This window comes from Ctenocephalides felis, unplaced genomic scaffold (assembly GCF_003426905.1).
Source record: "Ctenocephalides felis isolate EL2017-DRISC unplaced genomic scaffold, ASM342690v1 CF-g0.4_SCAFFOLD_02127, whole genome shotgun sequence".
NCBI classification, from domain to species: domain Eukaryota; kingdom Metazoa; phylum Arthropoda; class Insecta; order Siphonaptera; family Pulicidae; genus Ctenocephalides; species Ctenocephalides felis.
The window spans coordinates 5,385-29,782 of record NW_020538281.1 but is presented as its reverse complement, the minus strand read 5'-3'; the positions used below and the strand labels follow the sequence as shown (position 1 = coordinate 29,782).

At 43.3% G+C, this 24,398-nt stretch overlaps 1 non-coding gene across 1 annotated transcript; it reads left to right on the top strand.

Annotated features, from left to right (window-relative positions):
- Positions 1–15,066: 15,066 nt before the first annotated feature.
- Positions 15,067–15,266, top strand: LOC113380418. The gene has a single exon (XR_003367398.1). It is a non-coding gene; the product is annotated as a U2 spliceosomal RNA (small nuclear RNA).
- The last annotated feature ends 9,132 nt before the right edge of the window (positions 15,267–24,398 follow it).

The following is a 24,398-nucleotide window of genomic DNA, read 5'->3' as shown; positions in this document are numbered from 1 at the left end:
GCCGAGGTCGTCGGAAGCGGAGCCCCCCGGAGCCCTAGGTGAGACCGAGCGAAACAGGACCACAGCGGGACGAGGACTGGAGCGAGACTGGAGCGGGACGATGATGCGGGACAAGGACTGGAGCGGAGCGGGACTAAGGTACAGGTTAGTGGTAGGATTAGGTGGGGGCCCCCTGTCGAGACTCTTCGTGGAGTGGGAGTGACTGCTCTTTTCAGAGCGGCGCCCCCTGATTCTACGAATTGAGTGTTAGACTTGGTGGCTTGTACGGTTTTGCCTTGGCATTTCCGTCCCAGCGGTATAGGCACGAGGTGTGTGCCCCCTTGCAAAAGGTAGGGTGATCCTGCGCTTATTAGTGCGGTGATCCCCGGAGCCCTATGCGACGGGGGGCCCCCTCAAAAACCTATCTGGGCTGAGTTGTGGCACGGTTGTCTCGGACGTGGCACTCTTCGCATGAGCGATCCCAAATCTTTTGATTTGGTTGATCCTCGTGTTGCGAATTGAGGACCCCCGGAGCACCCACTGCGCGCCCCCTTGGACCAAGGAAATTCAAACTACGCAAATTAGTTCGGGGCGAAATCTGTCATAGGGCGATCTCACACTTGAGTGATTGAATCCCCGATATAGACGATTTCTATAAGAGTCTTGAAGAAGGCCCCCTTGATTGATTCGTAGTCGAACACTGAAGACTCCTGAAACTTCCTGTGCGCTCCCTTATATTAAGGGTTGTTCGGAGTTCTTCAGGTGCGCCCCTTGATCTAAAGGAATACTGTTTTAGTGTCCATACATAACCGATGACGTGTGGGTGATCTCGTTCGTACGATTGACTCCCCGCATCGCTACGCAGATTTGCGTACGCTCACCTAGCGATCGAACAAGTTAGCACTTCAGTAGCCAGTAGCAAAGCCCTCTAGGTTTAAGATTACTAACCAACTGTATTCTAGCCATGGAGTCGGAAACAAGCTCTGCAATTCCAGTAGAGGTCGAGAATAGGAACAATTTAGTGTTCATAGACGTTCCCCTGACAGTAAGATTTCATTGCGAGGCGTGCCAAGGAGCACCAAAACATTTCAGTAGCCATAATGGGCTACTGAGGCACCACAGAAATACGCATAACAGAAATGCATCCTTAAAATTCCGTTGCCGATGCTGTAAGGAAGAATTTTACACGTTGAAGCAAGCAACAAGGCATGTGTCAAGAAACAATACATGCCGGAACGAGACGGAAGGCATTGTAGAAAACGACGCCGCGTCCTATGTCGCTCAACGCGTTCGGCGAACGCGTTCCAATTCAAGCGATAGCGAGATAACGAATAATGACACATCAGCTTCACGACCAACAAATGTCCTGCCCACAATTCCAGAAGGAATACCGGCAGGAGCTAGTCTGAATAGTGTAGAGTTTGCTGAAGAAAGGCAAGAGGAAAGACCTTTAACCATATTACAGGTGGAGATGGCAGCTGCACTTAACAAAGTAAACGACCCAGAGCAATTTGAGTCTCTGTTAGACGCCTTATACACCAGACTGACTTCTAAGAACGATGAACAGCCGGCAATTTTAGAACAACCAAGACCGCGGAGTCAATATGAGAGGCGTCGCAGAAATAGGACCAACGAGTTCGATCCGACGGTAGCAGCCAGATTACAAAAATTGTACCGCCGGAATAGGAAACGAGCCTACAGACAAGTGACAGAAGAGAATTCCAATGGCCGCTGCGTAATAAATACTGAACAACTGTTTCAACATTTTCTGGCTACGTACGGAGAAACGGGACACGTAACTACTGACATTCCAGAGGTGGTTCCAACACTAGAAGCCGCTACATGTGATAACCCGCTGATTTCCAGATTCACGCCGGATGAGATATGGAAAAGACTGAACAGGTGCAAGGATACCGCGCCAGGTCCTGACGGCATCCGGTACAACGTGTGGAAAAAGATAGACCCGGGAAGTTATATTGCTGCTGCCGTGTTCAACACAGCACGAAGATTAGACTACACTCCCCGGAATTGGAACCAGTCAGAGACGGTATTAATAACAAAGAAAGGCGACCCAATGGACATATCAAATTGGAGGCCGATTGCGCTCTCCAATACACTTGGGAAACTATATGCGTCAACGATCGCAGGTAGATTGGCGCAATGGGCCATCGAAAACAATCGCATATCGCCTTCCCAGAAAGGATTTATGCCATTCGAAGGATGCAGCGAGCATAATTTTCTTCTACAAACTATTGTACAGGATGCCCGTCGAAGGAAAACAGAAGCATGCGTGGCGTGGCTGGATCTCAGAAATGCATTCGGATCTGTGCCACACTCGACTCTGTTCAAAGCTTTGCAATGGACGGGTCTCGGAACAGAATCCATTGCTATTATCAAACGGGTATATCAAGAATGTACTACCAAGATCAAATCTAGCAATGGCATGACTGAGGAGATACCGATACGAGCAGGAGTGAAACAAGGATGCCCTCTATCTCCAATTATTTTCAACCTGGCACTGGAACCATTACTTCGCACACTAAAGGAATCAGAGGAAACATATAAAGTGGGAAGCCAGAAAGTAAATGTTTTGGCATACGCCGATGACATAGTTTTAGTGGCAACATCAGAAAGCGGCCTACAAAAGCTGTTAGATCTAACGCTGGAAATTTCAGATTGGGCAGGACTAAAATTCAATCCAAATAAGTGCGCCACTCTACATGTGGATGGCAAAAATCACGCGGCCTCGCCTACCAAGTTTCGGTTAGGCAGCAATGAATTAAAATCCCTGACCAGCGAAGAAAGCTACGAATATTTGGGCGTCCCCACGGGATTCCAGACATTTAGATCGGCGGAAGATGTCATTGAAAATATGATGAAACATTTGGACAGAATCGACAAGGCACCATTGGCACCATGGCAAAAATTTGACGCAGTTAATACCTTTATCGTGCCGCAGATTGAATTCCACCTGCGCAACGGAAGTGTGGCAAAGAAAGCGCTAAATAGCTATGATAAAAAAGTCAAAAAATGCGCCAAAAAATGGGCTAATCTCCCTCAGAGAGCAAGTGCGGAGATACTGTACATTCCGTACAAGGAAGGAGGCTTTAACATGTTGCCCACAAGCGTGCTTGCCGACATTGCACAGATAGTCCACGCCACAAGAATTATGACATCGAGGTATGAAGCACTAGCAAAGTCAAGCTTGGACGCACTGAAAGAAGTTGTACGAAAAAGAACCGGAACAGAACCGACAACACAACTGATGACGGAATACTTAAATTCCTCATTTGAAGGCGTACTAGGCAAACCGGCGAACGATATCACGTCTGTGTGGTCAAGAGTAAGGGCGGCTGTACGCCGACTAAAAATGAAAATAAATGTCCGGCTAGAACTCGAAGCACTGTATGTGGACGATGAGAAGGTTGAAAGAAAGAATGCCGAAATGAAACTCAGAACTGCGGCGAGAAAATTCTACCTGAAGCAGCTACTGGCTAAGCCCGACCAAGGGAAAGCATTTGATATTATTTCAGCGTATAACTCATCGAACCACTTCATGCGGGATGGAAAGTTTACGCGATTTGCAGAGTGGAGGTTCGTACACAGAGCGAGGCTGAATGTAGTGCCCCTCAATGGTTGCAGAAGACATGGGCAAGGCGATAAAAAGTGTCGCAGATGCGGAGATTCCAACGAGACCTTACCTCATGTACTAAATCACTGCCGCCCCCACTTCACTACAATGACGAAGCGGCATGATGCGATTGTGAACCGGCTCGTTAAAGCTGCCAAGAAGCCCGACGATGGTATTATATACCAAAACCAGCAGATACCTGGATACTCTGGACTCGAAAGGCCTGATATTGTGATAGTTGACGAAGGCAAAAAAGAAGTCAAAATCGTCGACGTCACGGTGGCCTTCGAAAATAAGAAGGCAGCATTTGAGAAGGCACGAGCTGAGAAAATCCGAAAATACTCAGCACTGGCAGAATACTTCAAAAAGAAAGAATATAAGACGGAACTGAATGCTTTCGTGCTTGGGTCCCTCGGAGGATACTCCCCAGAGAATGTGGGAACATTGATATCACTAGGAATAGGGAAGAAATACTGTGTACTAATGAAAAAGCTAATGGTTAGCGACACGATCAGATGGTCCCGAGATATTTACATCGAACACATAACGGGCCACAGACAGTACACAAGCTAAATATTTATGTCCGCCCTCCACAGGAATAACAGCTATTAAAATAGCACCACTTAATAAAATCATTGATATAATTGGCATGTTACTAATTATATTAACTTGCATTTCATAACTTGCATGTATACTAACTTAAGCTCACTTAGTTTACTATTACTAATAACTACTAACTTTGCATGTTATAAACTTATTAAATTGAATGATAACTCTTAAACTAACCTTAATCCTTTAGATCTATATGTATACTAACCCTAAGCTTAAGTAGTTTACTGATTACAATTACTAGATAATAACTAATTATTTTGCATGCTATTCTAACAACATAATATTAAGTTGCACGATAACTTTCACTTATCTAAACTTAATATGTATTAATTGGCATGTATACTAATATTAATCTTAACCTCTTATATATTATTGGTGTTGGTGCTTAAGTATCGAATATTAACCTCTAGAAATAATTGAAGTTGCATGTTGCTATGAATAATGGCTTGCGCATGAAATTATGCAACCAGTACTGAAATATGTATAAATAACCTAAATGTTCCAGTTATTTCAACTGAACATATCTAATTTTTTACCTTCCATTCCAGACATGGCATGGACTCGGATCGCGTCGCTGGCGGTTTCATGATCTACGTTTACTATATTTTTCTCATATTTCAGCTTAAATACGCGTTGCCCATGTTCAAAGTCACTCAGAAATTGAGTGGTAATGTTCATGATTATGCAACGGACAATAAAGCGTTTAGAGGTGAAATTCTTTATGGTTAAGACTAAAGTATTCACTAAAAAACTACAAAATCTGTTCTTATCAGCTTAATTAGACGGCTTCTCTGATTAGGAAATAAGAAAAAGGCTATATTTTGTTTTTTGGTCATTTTGTGCCGAGGTCGTCGGAGCGGAGCCCCCCGGAGCCCTAGGTGAGACCGAGCGAAACAGGACCAGAGCGGGACGAGGACTGGAGCGAGACTGGAGCGGGACTGATGCGGGACAAGGACTGGAGCGGAGCGGGACTAAGGTACAGGTTAGTGGTAGGATTAGGTGGGGGCCCCCCTGTCGAGACTCTTCGTGGAGTCTGGGAGTGACTGCTCTTTTCAGAGCGGCGCCCCCTTGATTCTACGAATTGAGTGTTAGACTTGGTGGCTTGTACGGTTTTGCCTTGGCATTTCCGTCCCAGCGGTATAGGCACGAGGTGTGTGCCCCCTTGCAAAAGGTAGGGTGATCCTGCGCTTATTAGTGCGGTGATCCCCGGAGCCCTATGCGACGGGGGGCCCCCTCAAAAACCTATCTGGGCTGAGTTGTGGCACGGTTGTCTCGGACGTGGCACTCTTCGCATGAGCGATCCCAAATCTTTTGATTTGGTTGATCCTCGTGTTGCGAATTGAGGACCCCCGGAGCACCCACTGCGCGCCCCCTTGGACCAAGGAAATTCAAACTACGCAAATTAGTTCGGGGCGAAATCTGTCATAGGGCGATCTCACACTTGAGTGATTGAATCCCCGATATAGACGATTTCTATAAGAGTCTTGAAGAAGGCCCCCTTGATTGATTCGTAGTCGAACACTGAAGACTCCTGAAACTTCCTGTGCGCTCCCTTATATTAAGGGTTGTTCGGAGTTCTTCAGGTGCGCCCCCTTGATCTAAAGGAATACTGTTTTAGTGTCCATACATAACCGATGACGTGTGGGTGATCTCGTTCGTACGATTGACTCCCCGCATCGCTACGCAGATTTGCGTACGCTCACCTAGCGATCGGACAAGTTAGCACTTCAGTAGCCAGTAGCAAAGCCCTCTAGGTTTAAGATTACTAACCAACTGTATTCTAGCCATGGAGTCGGAAACAAGCTCTGCAATTCCAGTAGAGGTCGAGAATAGGAACAATTTAGTGTTCATAGACGTTCCCCTGACAGTAAGATTTCATTGCGAGGCGTGCCAAGGAGCACCAAAACATTTCAGTAGCCATAATGGGCTACTGAGGCACCACAGAAATACGCATAACAGAAATGCATCCTTAAAATTCCGTTGCCGATGCTGTAAGGAAGAATTTTACACGTTGAAGCAAGCAACAAGGCATGTGTCAAGAAACAATACATGCCGGAACGAGACGGAAGGCATTGTAGAAAACGACGCCGCGTCCTATGTCGCTCAACGCGTTCGGCGAACGCGTTCCAATTCAAGCGATAGCGAGATAACGAATAATGACACATCAGCTTCACGACCAACAAATGTCCTGCCCACAATTCCAGAAGGAATACCGGCAGGAGCTAGTCTGAATAGTGTAGAGTTTGCTGAAGAAAGGCAAGAGGAAAGACCTTTAACCATATTACAGGTGGAGATGGCAGCTGCACTTAACAAAGTAAACGACCCAGAGCAATTTGAGTCTCTGTTAGACGCCTTATACACCAGACTGACTTCTAAGAACGATGAACAGCCGGCAATTTTAGAACAACCAAGACCGCGGAGTCAATATGAGAGGCGTCGCAGAAATAGGACCAACGAGTTCGATCCGACGGTAGCAGCCAGATTACAAAAATTGTACCGCCGGAATAGGAAACGAGCCTACAGACAAGTGACAGAAGAGAATTCCAATGGCCGCTGCGTAATAAATACTGAACAACTGTTTCAACATTTTCTGGCTACGTACGGAGAAACGGGACACGTAACTACTGACATTCCAGAGGTGGTTCCAACACTAGAAGCCGCTACATGTGATAACCCGCTGATTTCCAGATTCACGCCGGATGAGATATGGAAAAGACTGAACAGGTGCAAGGATACCGCGCCAGGTCCTGACGGCATCCGGTACAACGTGTGGAAAAAGATAGACCCGGGAAGTTATATTGCTGCTGCCGTGTTCAACACAGCACGAAGATTAGACTACACTCCCCGGAATTGGAACCAGTCAGAGACGGTATTAATAACAAAGAAAGGCGACCCAATGGACATATCAAATTGGAGGCCGATTGCGCTCTCCAATACACTTGGGAAACTATATGCGTCAACGATCGCAGGTAGATTGGCGCAATGGGCCATCGAAAACAATCGCATATCGCCTTCCCAGAAAGGATTTATGCCATTCGAAGGATGCAGCGAGCATAATTTTCTTCTACAAACTATTGTACAGGATGCCCGTCGAAGGAAAACAGAAGCATGCGTGGCGTGGCTGGATCTCAGAAATGCATTCGGATCTGTGCCACACTCGACTCTGTTCAAAGCTTTGCAATGGACGGGTCTCGGAACAGAATCCATTGCTATTATCAAACGGGTATATCAAGAATGTACTACCAAGATCAAATCTAGCAATGGCATGACTGAGGAGATACCGATACGAGCAGGAGTGAAACAAGGATGCCCTCTATCTCCAATTATTTTCAACCTGGCACTGGAACCATTACTTCGCACACTAAAGGAATCAGAGGAAACATATAAAGTGGGAAGCCAGAAAGTAAATGTTTTGGCATACGCCGATGACATAGTTTTAGTGGCAACATCAGAAAGCGGCCTACAAAAGCTGTTAGATCTAACGCTGGAAATTTCAGATTGGGCAGGACTAAAATTCAATCCAAATAAGTGCGCCACTCTACATGTGGATGGCAAAAATCACGCGGCCTCGCCTACCAAGTTTCGGTTAGGCAGCAATGAATTAAAATCCCTGACCAGCGAAGAAAGCTACGAATATTTGGGCGTCCCCACGGGATTCCAGACATTTAGATCGGCGGAAGATGTCATTGAAAATATGATGAAACATTTGGACAGAATCGACAAGGCACCATTGGCACCATGGCAAAAATTTGACGCAGTTAATACCTTTATCGTGCCGCAGATTGAATTCCACCTGCGCAACGGAAGTGTGGCAAAGAAAGCGCTAAATAGCTATGATAAAAAAGTCAAAAAATGCGCCAAAAAATGGGCTAATCTCCCTCAGAGAGCAAGTGCGGAGATACTGTACATTCCGTACAAGGAAGGAGGCTTTAACATGTTGCCCACAAGCGTGCTTGCCGACATTGCACAGATAGTCCACGCCACAAGAATTATGACATCGAGGTATGAAGCACTAGCAAAGTCAAGCTTGGACGCACTGAAAGAAGTTGTACGAAAAAGAACCGGAACAGAACCGACAACACAACTGATGACGGAATACTTAAATTCCTCATTTGAAGGCGTACTAGGCAAACCGGCGAACGATATCACGTCTGTGTGGTCAAGAGTAAGGGCGGCTGTACGCCGACTAAAAATGAAAATAAATGTCCGGCTAGAACTCGAAGCACTGTATGTGGACGATGAGAAGGTTGAAAGAAAGAATGCCGAAATGAAACTCAGAACTGCGGCGAGAAAATTCTACCTGAAGCAGCTACTGGCTAAGCCCGACCAAGGGAAAGCATTTGATATTATTTCAGCGTATAACTCATCGAACCACTTCATGCGGGATGGAAAGTTTACGCGATTTGCAGAGTGGAGGTTCGTACACAGAGCGAGGCTGAATGTAGTGCCCCTCAATGGTTGCAGAAGACATGGGCAAGGCGATAAAAAGTGTCGCAGATGCGGAGATTCCAACGAGACCTTACCTCATGTACTAAATCACTGCCGCCCCCACTTCACTACAATGACGAAGCGGCATGATGCGATTGTGAACCGGCTCGTTAAAGCTGCCAAGAAGCCCGACGATGGTATTATATACCAAAACCAGCAGATACCTGGATACTCTGGACTCGAAAGGCCTGATATTGTGATAGTTGACGAAGGCAAAAAAGAAGTCAAAATCGTCGACGTCACGGTGGCCTTCGAAAATAAGAAGGCAGCATTTGAGAAGGCACGAGCTGAGAAAATCCGAAAATACTCAGCACTGGCAGAATACTTCAAAAAGAAAGAATATAAAACGGAACTGAATGCTTTCGTGCTTGGGTCCCTCGGAGGATACTCCCCAGAGAATGTGGGAACATTGATATCACTAGGAATAGGGAAGAAATACTGTGTACTAATGAAAAAGCTAATGGTTAGCGACACGATCAGATGGTCCCGAGATATTTACATCGAACACATAACGGGCCACAGACAGTACACAAGCTAAATATTTATGTCCGCCCTCCACAGGAATAACAGCTATTAAAATAGCACCACTTAATAAAATCATTGATATAATTGGCATGTTACTAATTATATTAACTTGCATTTCATAACTTGCATGTATACTAACTTAAGCTCACTTAGTTTACTATTACTAATAACTACTAACTTTGCATGTTATAAACTTATTAAATTGAATGATAACTCTTAAACTAACCTTAATCCTTTAGATCTATATGTATACTAACCCTAAGCTTAAGTAGTTTACTGATTACAATTACTAGATAATAACTAATTATTTTGCATGCTATTCTAACAACATAATATTAAGTTGCACGATAACTTTCACTTATCTAAACTTAATATGTATTAATTGGCATGTATACTAATATTAATCTTAACCTCTTATATATTATTGGTGTTGGTGCTTAAGTATCGAATATTAACCTCTAGAAATAATTGAAGTTGCATGTTGCTATGAATAATGGCTTGCGCATGAAATTATGCAACCAGTACTGAAATATGTATAAATAACCTAAATGTTCCAGTTATTTCAACTGAACATATCTAATTTTTTACCTTCCATTCCAGACATGGCATGGACTCGGATCGCGTCGCTGGCGGTTTCATGATCTACGTTTACTATATTTTTCTCATATTTCAGCTTAAATACGCGTTGCCCATGTTCAAAGTCACTCAGAAATTGAGTGGTAATGTTCATGATTATGCAACGGACAATAAAGCGTTTAGAGGTGAAATTCTTTATGGTTAAGACTAAAGTATTCACTAAAAAACTACAAAATCTGTTCTTATCAGCTTAATTAGACGGCTTCTCTGATTAGGAAATAAGAAAAAGGCTATATTTTGTTTTTTGGTCATTTTGTGCCGAGGTCGTCGGAGCGGAGCCCCCCGGAGCCCTAGGTGAGACCGAGCGAAACAGGACCAGAGCGGGACGAGGACTGGAGCGAGACTGGAGCGGGACTGATGCGGGACAAGGACTGGAGCGGAGCGGGACTAAGGTACAGGTTAGTGGTAGGATTAGGTGGGGGCCCCCCTGTCGAGACTCTTCGTGGAGTCTGGGAGTGACTGCTCTTTTCAGAGCGGCGCCCCCTTGATTCTACGAATTGAGTGTTAGACTTGGTGGCTTGTACGGTTTTGCCTTGGCATTTCCGTCCCAGCGGTATAGGCACGAGGTGTGTGCCCCCTTGCAAAAGGTAGGGTGATCCTGCGCTTATTAGTGCGGTGATCCCCGGAGCCCTATGCGACGGGGGGCCCCCTCAAAAACCTATCTGGGCTGAGTTGTGGCACGGTTGTCTCGGACGTGGCACTCTTCGCATGAGCGATCCCAAATCTTTTGATTTGGTTGATCCTCGTGTTGCGAATTGAGGACCCCCGGAGCACCCACTGCGCGCCCCCTTGGACCAAGGAAATTCAAACTACGCAAATTAGTTCGGGGCGAAATCTGTCATAGGGCGATCTCACACTTGAGTGATTGAATCCCCGATATAGACGATTTCTATAAGAGTCTTGAAGAAGGCCCCCTTGATTGATTCGTAGTCGAACACTGAAGACTCCTGAAACTTCCTGTGCGCTCCCTTATATTAAGGGTTGTTCGGAGTTCTTCAGGTGCGCCCCCTTGATCTAAAGGAATACTGTTTTAGTGTCCATACATAACCGATGACGTGTGGGTGATCTCGTTCGTACGATTGACTCCCCGCATCGCTACGCAGATTTGCGTACGCTCACCTAGCGATCGGACAAGTTAGCACTTCAGTAGCCAGTAGCAAAGCCCTCTAGGTTTAAGATTACTAACCAACTGTATTCTAGCCATGGAGTCGGAAACAAGCTCTGCAATTCCAGTAGAGGTCGAGAATAGGAACAATTTAGTGTTCATAGACGTTCCCCCTGACAGTAAGATTTCATTGCGAGGCGTGCCAAGGAGCACCAAAACATTTCAGTAGCCATAATGGGCTACTGAGGCACCACAGAAATACGCATAACAGAAATGCATCCTTAAAATTCCGTTGCCGATGCTGTAAGGAAGAATTTTACACGTTGAAGCAAGCAACAAGGCATGTGTCAAGAAACAATACATGCCGGAACGAGACGGAAGGCATTGTAGAAAACGACGCCGCGTCCTATGTCGCTCAACGCGTTCGGCGAACGCGTTCCAATTCAAGCGATAGCGAGATAACGAATAATGACACATCAGCTTCACGACCAACAAATGTCCTGCCCACAATTCCAGAAGGAATACCGGCAGGAGCTAGTCTGAATAGTGTAGAGTTTGCTGAAGAAAGGCAAGAGGAAAGACCTTTAACCATATTACAGGTGGAGATGGCAGCTGCACTTAACAAAGTAAACGACCCAGAGCAATTTGAGTCTCTGTTAGACGCCTTATACACCAGACTGACTTCTAAGAACGATGAACAGCCGGCAATTTTAGAACAACCAAGACCGCGGAGTCAATATGAGAGGCGTCGCAGAAATAGGACCAACGAGTTCGATCCGACGGTAGCAGCCAGATTACAAAAATTGTACCGCCGGAATAGGAAACGAGCCTACAGACAAGTGACAGAAGAGAATTCCAATGGCCGCTGCGTAATAAATACTGAACAACTGTTTCAACATTTTCTGGCTACGTACGGAGAAACGGGACACGTAACTACTGACATTCCAGAGGTGGTTCCAACACTAGAAGCCGCTACATGTGATAACCCGCTGATTTCCAGATTCACGCCGGATGAGATATGGAAAAGACTGAACAGGTGCAAGGATACCGCGCCAGGTCCTGACGGCATCCGGTACAACGTGTGGAAAAAGATAGACCCGGGAAGTTATATTGCTGCTGCCGTGTTCAACACAGCACGAAGATTAGACTACACTCCCCGGAATTGGAACCAGTCAGAGACGGTATTAATACCAAAGAAAGGCGACCCAATGGACATATCAAATTGGAGGCCGATTGCGCTCTCCAATACACTTGGGAAACTATATGCGTCAACGATCGCAGGTAGATTGGCGCAATGGGCCATCGAAAACAATCGCATATCGCCTTCCCAGAAAGGATTTATGCCATTCGAAGGATGCAGCGAGCATAATTTTCTTCTACAAACTATTGTACAGGATGCCCGTCGAAGGAAAACAGAAGCATGCGTGGCGTGGCTGGATCTCAGAAATGCATTCGGATCTGTGCCACACTCGACTCTGTTCAAAGCTTTGCAATGGACGGGTCTCGGAACAGAATCCATTGCTATTATCAAACGGGTATATCGAGAATGTACTACCAAGATCAAATCTAGCAATGGCATGACTGAGGAGATACCGATACGAGCAGGAGTGAAACAAGGATGCCCTCTATCTCCAATTATTTTCAACCTGGCACTGGAACCATTACTTCGCACACTAAAGGAATCAGAGGAAACATATAAAGTGGGAAGCCAGAAAGTAAATGTTTTGGCATACGCCGATGACATAGTTTTAGTGGCAACATCAGAAAGCGGCCTACAAAAGCTGTTAGATCTAACGCTGGAAATTTCAGATTGGGCAGGACTAAAATTCAATCCAAATAAGTGCGCCACTCTACATGTGGATGGCAAAAATCACGCGGCCTCGCCTACCAAGTTTCGGTTAGGCAGCAATGAATTAAAATCCCTGACCAGCGAAGAAAGCTACGAATATTTGGGCGACCCCACGGGATTCCAGACATTTAGATCGGCGGAAGATGTCATTGAAAATATGATGAAACATTTGGACAGAATCGACAAGGCACCATTGGCACCATGGCAAAAATTTGACGCAGTTAATACCTTTATCGTGCCGCAGATTGAATTCCACCTGCGCAACGGAAGTGTGGCAAAGAAAGCGCTAAATAGCTATGATAAAAAAGTCAAAAAATGCGCCAAAAAATGGGCTAATCTCCCTCAGAGAGCAAGTGCGGAGATACTGTACATTCCGTACAAGGAAGGAGGCTTTAACATGTTGCCCACAAGCGTGCTTGCCGACATTGCACAGATAGTCCACGCCACAAGAATTATGACATCGAGGGATGAAGCACTAGCAAAGTCAAGCTTGGACGCACTGAAAGAAGTTGTACGAAAAAGAACCGGAACAGAACCGACAACACAACTGATGACGGAATACTTAAATTCCTCATTTGAAGGCGTACTAGGCAAACCGGCGAACGATATCACGTCTGTGTGGTCAAGAGTAAGGGCGGCTGTACGCCGACTAAAAATGAAAATAAATGTCCGGCTAGAACTCGAAGCACTGTATGTGGACGATGAGAAGGTTGAAAGAAAGAATGCCGAAATGAAACTCAGAACTGCGGCGAGAAAATTCTACCTGAAGCAGCTACTGGCTAAGCCCGACCAAGGGAAAGCATTTGATATTATTTCAGCGTATAACTCATCGAACCACTTCATGCGGGATGGAAAGTTTACGCAATTTGCAGAGTGGAGGTTCGTACACAGAGCGAGGCTGAATGTAGTGCCCCTCAATGGTTGCAGAAGACATGGGCAAGGCGATAAAAAGTGTCGCAGATGCGGAGATTCCAACGAGACCTTACCTCATGTACTAAATCACTGCCGCCCCCACTTCACTACAATGACGAAGCGGCATGATGCGATTGTGAACCGGCTCGTTAAAGCTGCCAAGAAGCCCGACGATGGTATTATATACCAAAACCAGCAGATACCTGGATACTCTGGACTCGAAAGGCCTGATATTGTGATAGTTGACGAAGGCAAAAAAGAAGTCAAAATCGTCGACGTCACGGTGGCCTTCGAAAATAAGAAGGCAGCATTTGAGAAGGCACGAGCTGAGAAAATCCGAAAATACTCAGCACTGGCAGAATACTTCAAAAAGAAAGAATATAAAACGGAACTGAATGCTTTCGTGCTTGGGTCCCTCGGAGGATACTCCCCAGAGAATGTGGGAACATTGATATCACTAGGAATAGGGAAGAAATACTGTGTACTAATGAAAAAGCTAATGGTTAGCGACACGATCAGATGGTCCCGAGATATTTACATCGAACACATAACGGGCCACAGACAGTACACAAGCTAAATATTTATGTCCGCCCTCCACAGGAATAACAGCTATTAAAATAGCACCACTTAATAAAATCATTGATATAATTGGCATGTTACTAATTATATTAACTTGCATTTCATAACTTGCATGTATACTAACTTAAGCTCACTTAGTTTACTATTACTAATAACTACTAACTTTGCATGTTATAAACTTATTAAATTGAATGATAACTCTTAAACTAACCTTAATCCTTTAGATCTATATGTATACTAACCCTAAGCTTAAGTAGTTTACTGATTACAATTACTAGATAATAACTAATTATTTTGCATGCTATTCTAACAACATAATATTAAGTTGCACGATAACTTTCACTTATCTAAACTTAATATGTATTAATTGGCATGTATACTAATATTAATCTTAACCTCTAATATATTATTGGTGTTGGTGCTTAAGTATCGAATATTAACCTCTAGAAATAATTGAAGTTGCATGTTGCTATGAATAATGGCTTGCGCATGAAATTATGCAACCAGTACTGAAATATGTATAAATAACCTAAATGTTCCAGTTATTTCAACTGAACATATCTAATTTTTTACCTTCCATTCCAGACATGGCATGGACTCGGATCGCGTCGCTGGCGGTTTCATGATCTACGTTTACTATATTTTTCTCATATTTCAGCTTTAATACGCGTTGCCCATGTTCAAAGTCACTCAGAAATTGAGTGGTAATGTTCATGATTATGCAACGGACAATAAAGCGTTTAGAGGTGAAATTCTTTATGGTTAAGACTAAAGTATTCACTAAAAAACTACAAAATCTGTTCTTATCAGCTTAATATCTGATAGTATCTGCATAGCAGATCCAGTATATTAAACTGATTTTTGGAAATTGGCGGAATGTCAGGGGCTTGCTCCGCTTCCGCCGCGGGTTGGCCCGGTATTGCAGTACCGCCGGGATCGGCCCATAAAAAACCATCATATAATAATAAATTTAAAAATGTGCATATATTGCATATTAAATATATATATATATAAATATATATAAATAAATATAAATATATATAAATATATTGATATGTAATATCGATAATTGATTTCAAATTAACTATATAAATTAATTATATAAAAACTATAAAATTAATAATAAAATAAAAAAATATATAAAGCTATACAAATCTAACAAAAGATTATATATAACGATAATAGGATTGAAAAATTTTGCAAGTGTCAGAAAATACTTCATATAAATATGACAAAAAATTAGTTTAATATATATAAGTATGAACACACATCTATCGATAAAGAAATTAATATGAATATGAGGGTCTCTTCTCCTAATAACATATTTTTTTGAAAAATTTTGCAAGTGTCAGAAAATACTTTATATAAATATATGACAATAAAATGAGTTTAATATATATAAGTATGAACACACATCTATCGATAAAGAAATTAATATGAATATGAGCGTCTGTTCTCCTAATAACATATTTTTTTGAAAAATTTTGCAAGTGTCAGAAAATACTTTATATAAATATGACAATAAAATGAGTTTAATATATATAAGTATGAACACACATCTATCGATAAAGAAATTAATATGAATATGAGCGTCTGTTCTCCTAATAACATATTTTTTTTTTAAATTTTGCAAGTGTCAGAAAATACTTCATATAAATATGACAATAAAATGAGTTTAATATATATAAGTATGAACACACATCTATCGATAAAGAAATTAATATGAATATGAGTGTCTCTTCTCCTAATAACATATTTTTTTGAAAAATTTTGCAAGTGTCAGAAAATACTTTATATAAATATGACAATAAAATGAGTTTAATATATATAAGTATGAACACACATCTATCGATAAAGAAATTAATATGAATATGAGCGTCTGTTCTCCTAATAACATATTTTTTTGAAAAATTTTGCAAGTGTCAGAAAATACTTTATATAAATATGACAATAAAATGAGTTTAATATATATAAGTATGAACACACATCTATCGATAAAGAAATTAATATGAATATGAGCGTCTGTTCTCCTAATAACATATTTTTTTGAAAAATTTTGCAAGTGTCAGAAAATACTTTATATAAATATGACGATAAAATGAGTTTAATATATATAAGTATGAACACACGAGGTGATTTCCAACGAGAATGAAACGGTAACAGCAAACGAAATGGAGAGGGAAATTGCGGAACGCCTGCGTGATATAAGAGCAATAGTAGAAGAAATCAACACTCGGCCAAGCGAGACTCCATCGCGAGAAGAGGGCGTCCGCCAACAAACAAGAAACTGGTCACTCCAAAAATGACGGAATTCCAGGTCGAGGCCTGCCGGAGGATTCAGGCTATTGCAACACCGGCCGACCTGGATAAAAAAATCGAAGACATATCGAATTCAATCAAGCCGAATGAAAGCGCTGAACCCCGAAACGAGACTGGTCGCAGATACCGACCCAATACCGACCAGAGACGACGTCGTAGGAGGAATACGGATATGATCTTTGACCCCGCCGCTGCTTCCCGCATACAAAAACTATACAGACGAGATAGAAAAAGGGCGTTTAGGGAAATAACGGAAAATAACGAAAGAGCTTATTGTCACTTTGAACCCGAATTCCTCCACGCATACTTCAAGGCCGTCTACCGAAGACAACCAGATCCGGAACCATCAGAAGCCATGCCAGAAATTATACCGCCAATAACACCGGTGGGAGATGGGAACAATAATCCTCTTACTAAAGATTTCACAGCAGAAGAGATCTGGGCCCGTGCGCTTAAATGCAAAAATACGGCACCGGGTCCCGATGGCATCAGATACTGGCTATGGAAAAAATACGGCACCGGGTCCCGATGGCATCAGATACTGGCTATGGAAAAAATGCGACCCTGGCTCGCATATATTAGCGGCAATATTTAACCAAACACACAAACTGAAGTATGTACCACGCTCGTGGCAAGTGTCGGAGACCATCTTAATTCCGAAGAAAGGCGACTTGGATGAGGTCACGAGCTGGAGGCCTATCGCCCTGTCGAATACAATTGGAAAGCTATACGCCTCGGTTCTGGCAGATCGCCTGGGCAAATGGTGCAAAGAAAATAACCGCATCTCAAACGCACAAAAAGGTTTCATGCCATTTGAAGGTTGCAGCGAACATAACTACACGCTGCAATCTTCAATTCAGGATGCCAGAAGAAGACGAAAAGAAATCGCGGTCGCATGGCTGGACCTAAAAAATGCTTTCGGTTCGATCCCACATAAAACAATCTTTAACGCAATGCGCTGGGCGGGACTGGGCAGCGAGAGCATTGCCCTGATAGAAAGATTTTATAGCGGATGCACGACGAAGATCAGAAGCGTCCAGGGATCAACGGAGGACGTTCCAGTAGAAGCGGGAGTGAAACAGGGATGTCCGCTGTCTCCTATAACATTCAACATGGCCATTGAACCGCTGCTACGAGCCATCCGAAACACGCCAGAAAACTATAATGCAAACGGCACCATCAATAACGTGCTGGCGTATGCCGATGATCTTGTGCTGATGGCTGATAGCGCAGAAGGACTGCAGAAACTGATGGACACTACAGCTACGGTTTCAAAATGGAGCGGACTGCAGTTCAACACAAGAAAATGCGCCACGTTGCATGTGGACGGCAAACAACACCGAGCTATTACTACAACCTTCAGCCTGAATGGAGAAACTATGAAAACCTTGGACATGGACCAATCTTATGAATATCTAGGCATCCCAACGGGTTTTCAGAGTTTCAGTTCGGCCGACGAAGTCATCAGGGCGATGAGGAGGCATGCGGAGCAACTGAACAATTCGTTACTAGCGCCCTGGCAAAAGGTGGACGCCTTAAACACGTTCATCATGCCGCAACTACAATTTCACCTCCGGAACGGTAAAACCACGAAAAAACTACTATGGATATACGACCGGGAGGTGAAGACTTACGCCAAGAAGTGGGCCAATCTGCCAAAGCGAGCCAGCGCTGAGATCCTATATCTCGCCTACAAAGAGGGAGGCTTCAACCTGCTACCAACCTCTTTCTTGGCAGACATCGGACAGGTCGTCCATGCGCACAGACTGCTCACGTCCAACGATGACAGCGTCGCAGAAGCAAGTCTGGCATCGCTGAAGGAGGTTGTTCGGAAGAAAACGATCAGAGAGGCCACGCCGAAGGAACTCGTTGACTACATCAACGGATCTGACGAAGGATTGGTGGCAAAACCGAGCAACGACATTAGTTCGACATGGACGAGACTCAGAGCAGCCGCCAGACGCCTAAAGGGCAAAATCAACTTCCTCCTCGAATTGGACTCACTGCAAGTGGACGACAAGCGCGTTGAGAGACAGAATTCAGAAAGCGCACTAAGAACAGCGGCGCGGAATCACTTCCGCAACAAACTTATACTTAAACCCGACCAGGGAAAAGCTATGGAAGTGACATCGGCCAACTCTGTCTCCAACCACTTTATAAGAGATGGCAGTTTTACAAGATTTGCCGACTGGCGTTTCATACATAGAGCCCGTCTGAACGTACTGCCGTTGAACGGGTGCCGAAATTCGGCCAGAACGACAAACGGTGCAGACGATGCGGACACCAGAACGAGACGCTGCCGCACGTTCTGAACCACTGCCGTCCACAGTTTGCCACCATGACGAAAAGACATAACGCAATTCTAAACCGGTTGACGAAAGCAATGAAGGTGCCACCTGGATCCAGAACGTTTATTAATCAGAAGATCCCAGGATATATTGGGACTGAGAGACCCGACGTAGTCATTATAGACGAAACACAGAAAATCGCCTTAATTATGGATGTGACGGTGGCGTTCGAGAACCGGCCTCAAGCATTCGTTACTGCGAGAGCTGAAAAAATCAGGAAATATAGTGCCCTGGCCAATCATTTACATACTCAAGGCCTAACCACCAAAATCCTGGTATTCGTCATGGGATCACTCGGGGGATACGACAAAAGTAACGTCGAAACCCTAATAGCCTTAGGAATAGGCCGCCGCTACTCTGTGCTAATGAAGCGCCTGATGGTGTCCGACACTATCAAATGGTCCCGTGACATGTATGTCGAACACATCACAGGAAGCAGACAATACCACGGCTGAGGAGGGATGAGAAAACTGTTGAATGACGATATTATAACCTCAACGAAAACATTCTACCCAGCACCATGGCTGAATAAGGACCAAGACTGAAGAATATCGAAGCTATTGCTCAAATAATTTTATACTTTTTGATGTTATGAATACTATATTATCCACGATATGTACATGCCGTTAACATGTTAACGGCATAATTTTCTATAATTTAAAAATGCTGAATAAATGTATACACACTACCAGCTAATAGCTGGCCCGTAGTGTTTTATTATATATCAATAAAATTGTAATTTCCTCTTCCAGATATATGCTCGCTATATGTCAGTCCGCGTATTGTACTAGTTATATACTTGGTCTGACATACACAGCGATAGGTCATTTGTTTTTCAGTGAAGTGTCAGTGTTTTTGTGAAATAAGTATTAAGTCCGGAATTGATTCTAAATCTTGCCTTTTTAAAGGCACCGGGCTTAATACTTACAAGTTGGATATATATTATTATATCTGTCAAAATTTTAAAGGTGAACGTGCCTTTTGCATACTTTTCTTCCCAAACCCCGGATTGGGGTTGCTAATGGGGAGGAAGTAAGCACCCATTAGCAAGTGCTTTTTCTTTTTCAAAATTGTGAAGTCTTTTTATATCATTTTTAATAAATTTTAAAATCAGTGCGCAAAACTCTTCAGGAAACAGAATAATTCCCGGGCAGGGGCCTGGGAAAAAATTCAAGATGTCGAACATAAATCAGAAGATGGACGTGCAGACAAGTACTGCACTAAAAAATAAATATGATGCGCTCACGGACCGTACAGATATGGATACTGATAGGGAGAGTGAGGACTACAGGAAAGTAACACGCCGAAAGAGGGCGAAAAAGAACAAGGAGCCTGAGAAAACCATTACTAGGTCGGAACCAACTACCTCAGGCGTCCAAACCGTGACACCCAAGAACACCACCACGAAAGAGGCAAAAATCCCACCGATTATCATAAAAGGTCAAATAGATTTAAAAGCAATTAAATATCTAAGAGAAACATCTAAAATTAATTTTAAATATCAATACCTCCATAATAACCTACACAAAATTTTCACTGACACCGCTATAGAACACGAAAAAATCAAAGACATGTTAAGGGACTGCAATTATCAATTTTATACCTACACAATCAAAGAGGAAATGCCGAAGAAAATAACCATAACCGGTCTACATCCATCAATTACAGAGGCGGAGGTTCATGAAGATCTCCTGTCAAAAGGGATTAAAGCCAGGCAAGTAGTGCAGATAAAGAGGAAAACCTCAGATGGTGGTCAACACAAATTACCTATATACATTGTTCTCCTCGATAAAGACCAGAATATGTCGGAGCTAAAACGAATTACAAATATTGGGGGACATATCTTCTCCTGGGAGGCCTATAGGCCGCAGAATAGAGCGCTGCAGTGCCACAAATGTTTGAACTTTGGTCACACATCGTACACCTGTGACCTAAAGTACAGGTGTATAAAGTGCCTCAATGTGCACGCACCAGGAGCGTGCCAAAAACTACCACATGAGGCACCGATGTGTGTCAATTGCAAAAGCGAACACCCGGCAAATTATTCCAAATGCAGCGCTCTTATTAATTACAAAGAAAAGAAGGAAAGCGACGCTCTCAGGAGAAGACAAGCGTATAGGCCAGCACCAACACCAGTGCCACTGACGAGGAGCTTCTCGTCAGCTGTAAACTCCACCAACAATGGTCCTAACGTCCGACCTGAATATCCTCAACTCCCTATCCCATCGTCACCATACAGATCAATGGTCCAGTCCTCACGAACAATGGTCCAGCCTGCATCATCACAGATCCGGCCTGCACTATCGCAACCACCAACACGGCCTGCCTGCAGCCAACCCGATCCAGACCTCAACACTCCGGAAGGACTCTTTACTGCTATGGGCGAGATCAGGAAGCTATTTGCGGATCCCCAGGTAAAGCAAATTTTCAGTGAGCTATACAAACTGACAAAAACACTTAACACAAACATGACTTATAACGACAAATACACAACAATTTTGAACTTTCTTACTTCATCACCATAAACCAATCGCAAGACTTACAAATAATGCATTTCAATTCAAATGGACTTAAAAACAACGTTGACGAACTGAGACAGACGATAACAAAATACGATCTGGACATAGTACTGATTAACGAGACACACCTAAAACCTACGGACAGACTCTATATCAACAATTACAAAGTTTACAGAAACGACAGACAGACCGACGCACGCGGATGGGGCGGCACTGCGATTTTGATTAAGTCTAACATCAGACACGAGCAAGTGCCAAACCTGACAGCGGGCGGTTCTGAAATAACAGCTATTAATGTATACAAGAGAGGTCAAAAAGTAACCATAATATCGATTTACATCCCGGCAAGCAGACTAGAACATACGGACTTACAAAGACTACTGGACTCGAATAGATTTGTTCTTATGGCAGGAGACTTTAACGCACAACACACAACTTGGAACTGTAACTTCAACAACGCAAACGGAAACAGACTTTACGAATACCTGACCGAATACAACACCACAGACGCACAACTACACTTTCCTGACACGCCGACCAGATACGCCACCGTACAGACGCACCATCACAGTACGATCGATTTGGCATTGACAAAAAATCTACACGTAACATCCGAACCCATAACAAGAACACTTTTCAACTCTGACCATAATCCAGTTTTCATGACCATTTCAGACAGACTAGACGTCGACCAGACCCCCACACGCAAATTTTTAGATTACACCAGAGCCAACTGGCCAATTTTCAGAGACATCATCACAGACAACACACGACACACTATGCCAATCGATACCAACACTGACATTGAGGAGGCTGTAACACACCTTACACTGACAATCACAGACGCCGTACAACAGACTATACCGACACTAGACTCAAGAACAACACCAGCCAACGACTTGCCAGAACACATTTTATTGAAAATACAACTTAAAAATCATATAAAGAAACTGTGGCAACGTACCGGTGACAGACTACTCAAGGAACATGTGAACAGACTGACAAAAATTATTACCAATGAAATACGTGATCACCGAAACAACACTTGGACCAAAAGACTCGAGAACATAAATACTGACCCACACAAAATTTGGCAGACAGCAAAAAGACTGACGCAAAAACCAACATCCATACCTCCACTCAAATTAACTGACAACAATTACGCAACGACACCAGCAGACAAGGCGGAAATATTGGCAAAAAACTTTGAAAACATACATAAACAAAATGCCAATATGTCAAACGCAGACCTGAAACAAGACGTACACGAGACAATTCAAAACTTCACTGACCTCCACAGGGACAAAGACTTACGAATAGACCCTGCCACAGTTTCTGAAATAAAGACAATAGTTAAAAAATTACCGAACAGAAAAGCACCGGGACCGGACGGACTACAAAACATAATACTTAAACAACTGCCGACAAACGCCTACATTTTACTTACCCGGATAATAAATAGAATAATGACAAAAGGCTGCTTTCCCGCTTCTTGGAAAACCTCCACCATATTTCCAATAGTGAAGCCAAGGAAACAGCCAGACATACCACAGAACTACAGACCGATCAGCCTCCTCAACACAATGAGTAAGGTAGCCGAAAAGGTACTACTCAAAAGACTTAACAAACACATAAGACACAACAAAATCATACCTGACACACAATACGGCTTCAAAGAACGACACTCCACACTACACCCACTGACAAAACTCATAGAAAATACTGTTCTCAATTTTAACAGACGAAACCATACCGGATTGGTGTTGCTTGATTTCGAGAAGGCGTTTGACACCATCTGGATGGACGGACTTATACATAAACTCATACAACTGAATTTTCCACCATACATTACAAGAACATTACACTCATACCTCTCAGACCGTAACTTTACCGTACAAGTAGACAACGGACTTTCGACGGTTAAACAAGTGACGGCGGGAGTACCGCAGGGCTCGATCCTGGGACCGTCACTGTTTAACGTCTACATTCACGACATACCCACTGACGCCGACACCACCTTACTGACGTTTGCTGACGACACTGCCATATACAAATCATCACGATCACCGACGCTACTGACTACAAAGATACAGACACACATAGACAAGCTGACGAAATATACTGACAAATGGCAGATCAAGATAAATCCGCAAAAGACGGAGGCAATTTTATTTACTAAGAGCCGAAATGCCATGACTAGACTGACTGACTTAGACAAAATTAAAGTATTAAACTGTGAAGTTGAGTGGTCCAAAGATGTCAAATATCTTGGTGTGACCCTGGACCATAGACTCAGCTTCACAAAACATATTAATACGAAAATTGGACAGGCTTACGGGATGTTAAATCTACTGAGACCTCTCTTGAACCACAACGGCCCGCTAAGCGTGAAGAACAAGCGAACACTTTACTTGACACTGATAAGACCGATACTGACATACGGCGCTCCGGCATGGAACGCGACGACTAAGACTAACTTACGGAAACTACAGACATTACAAAATAAGACACTACGACTTGTACTCAACAAAATAAGGGACCCACTGACTAGACATTACTACTCTTCAAAATACATACACGAACAGACTGACGTACCGACAATACTCGACTACATAAAAAAGCTCACTGAGAATTTTTATCTAAAATGTGGGGATCATCCTAATATGAACATCGCGGGCCTCGGCCAATACACAAGAGATGATATTTGGTATGGCAATCACGCCATGCCAAAATATATACTGATCGACCCATAGCGGCAATTGAAACTTGGCTCGACGCAAATATTCTCCCTCAAAGTGAATAAATCTTTTTTTGTTTTTCTCCTTTTTGAGTTATTATGTGTTATTATAAATAGTGCTAAGTGATTTTTTTTTGGGGAATAAATTTTCTTTCCTCT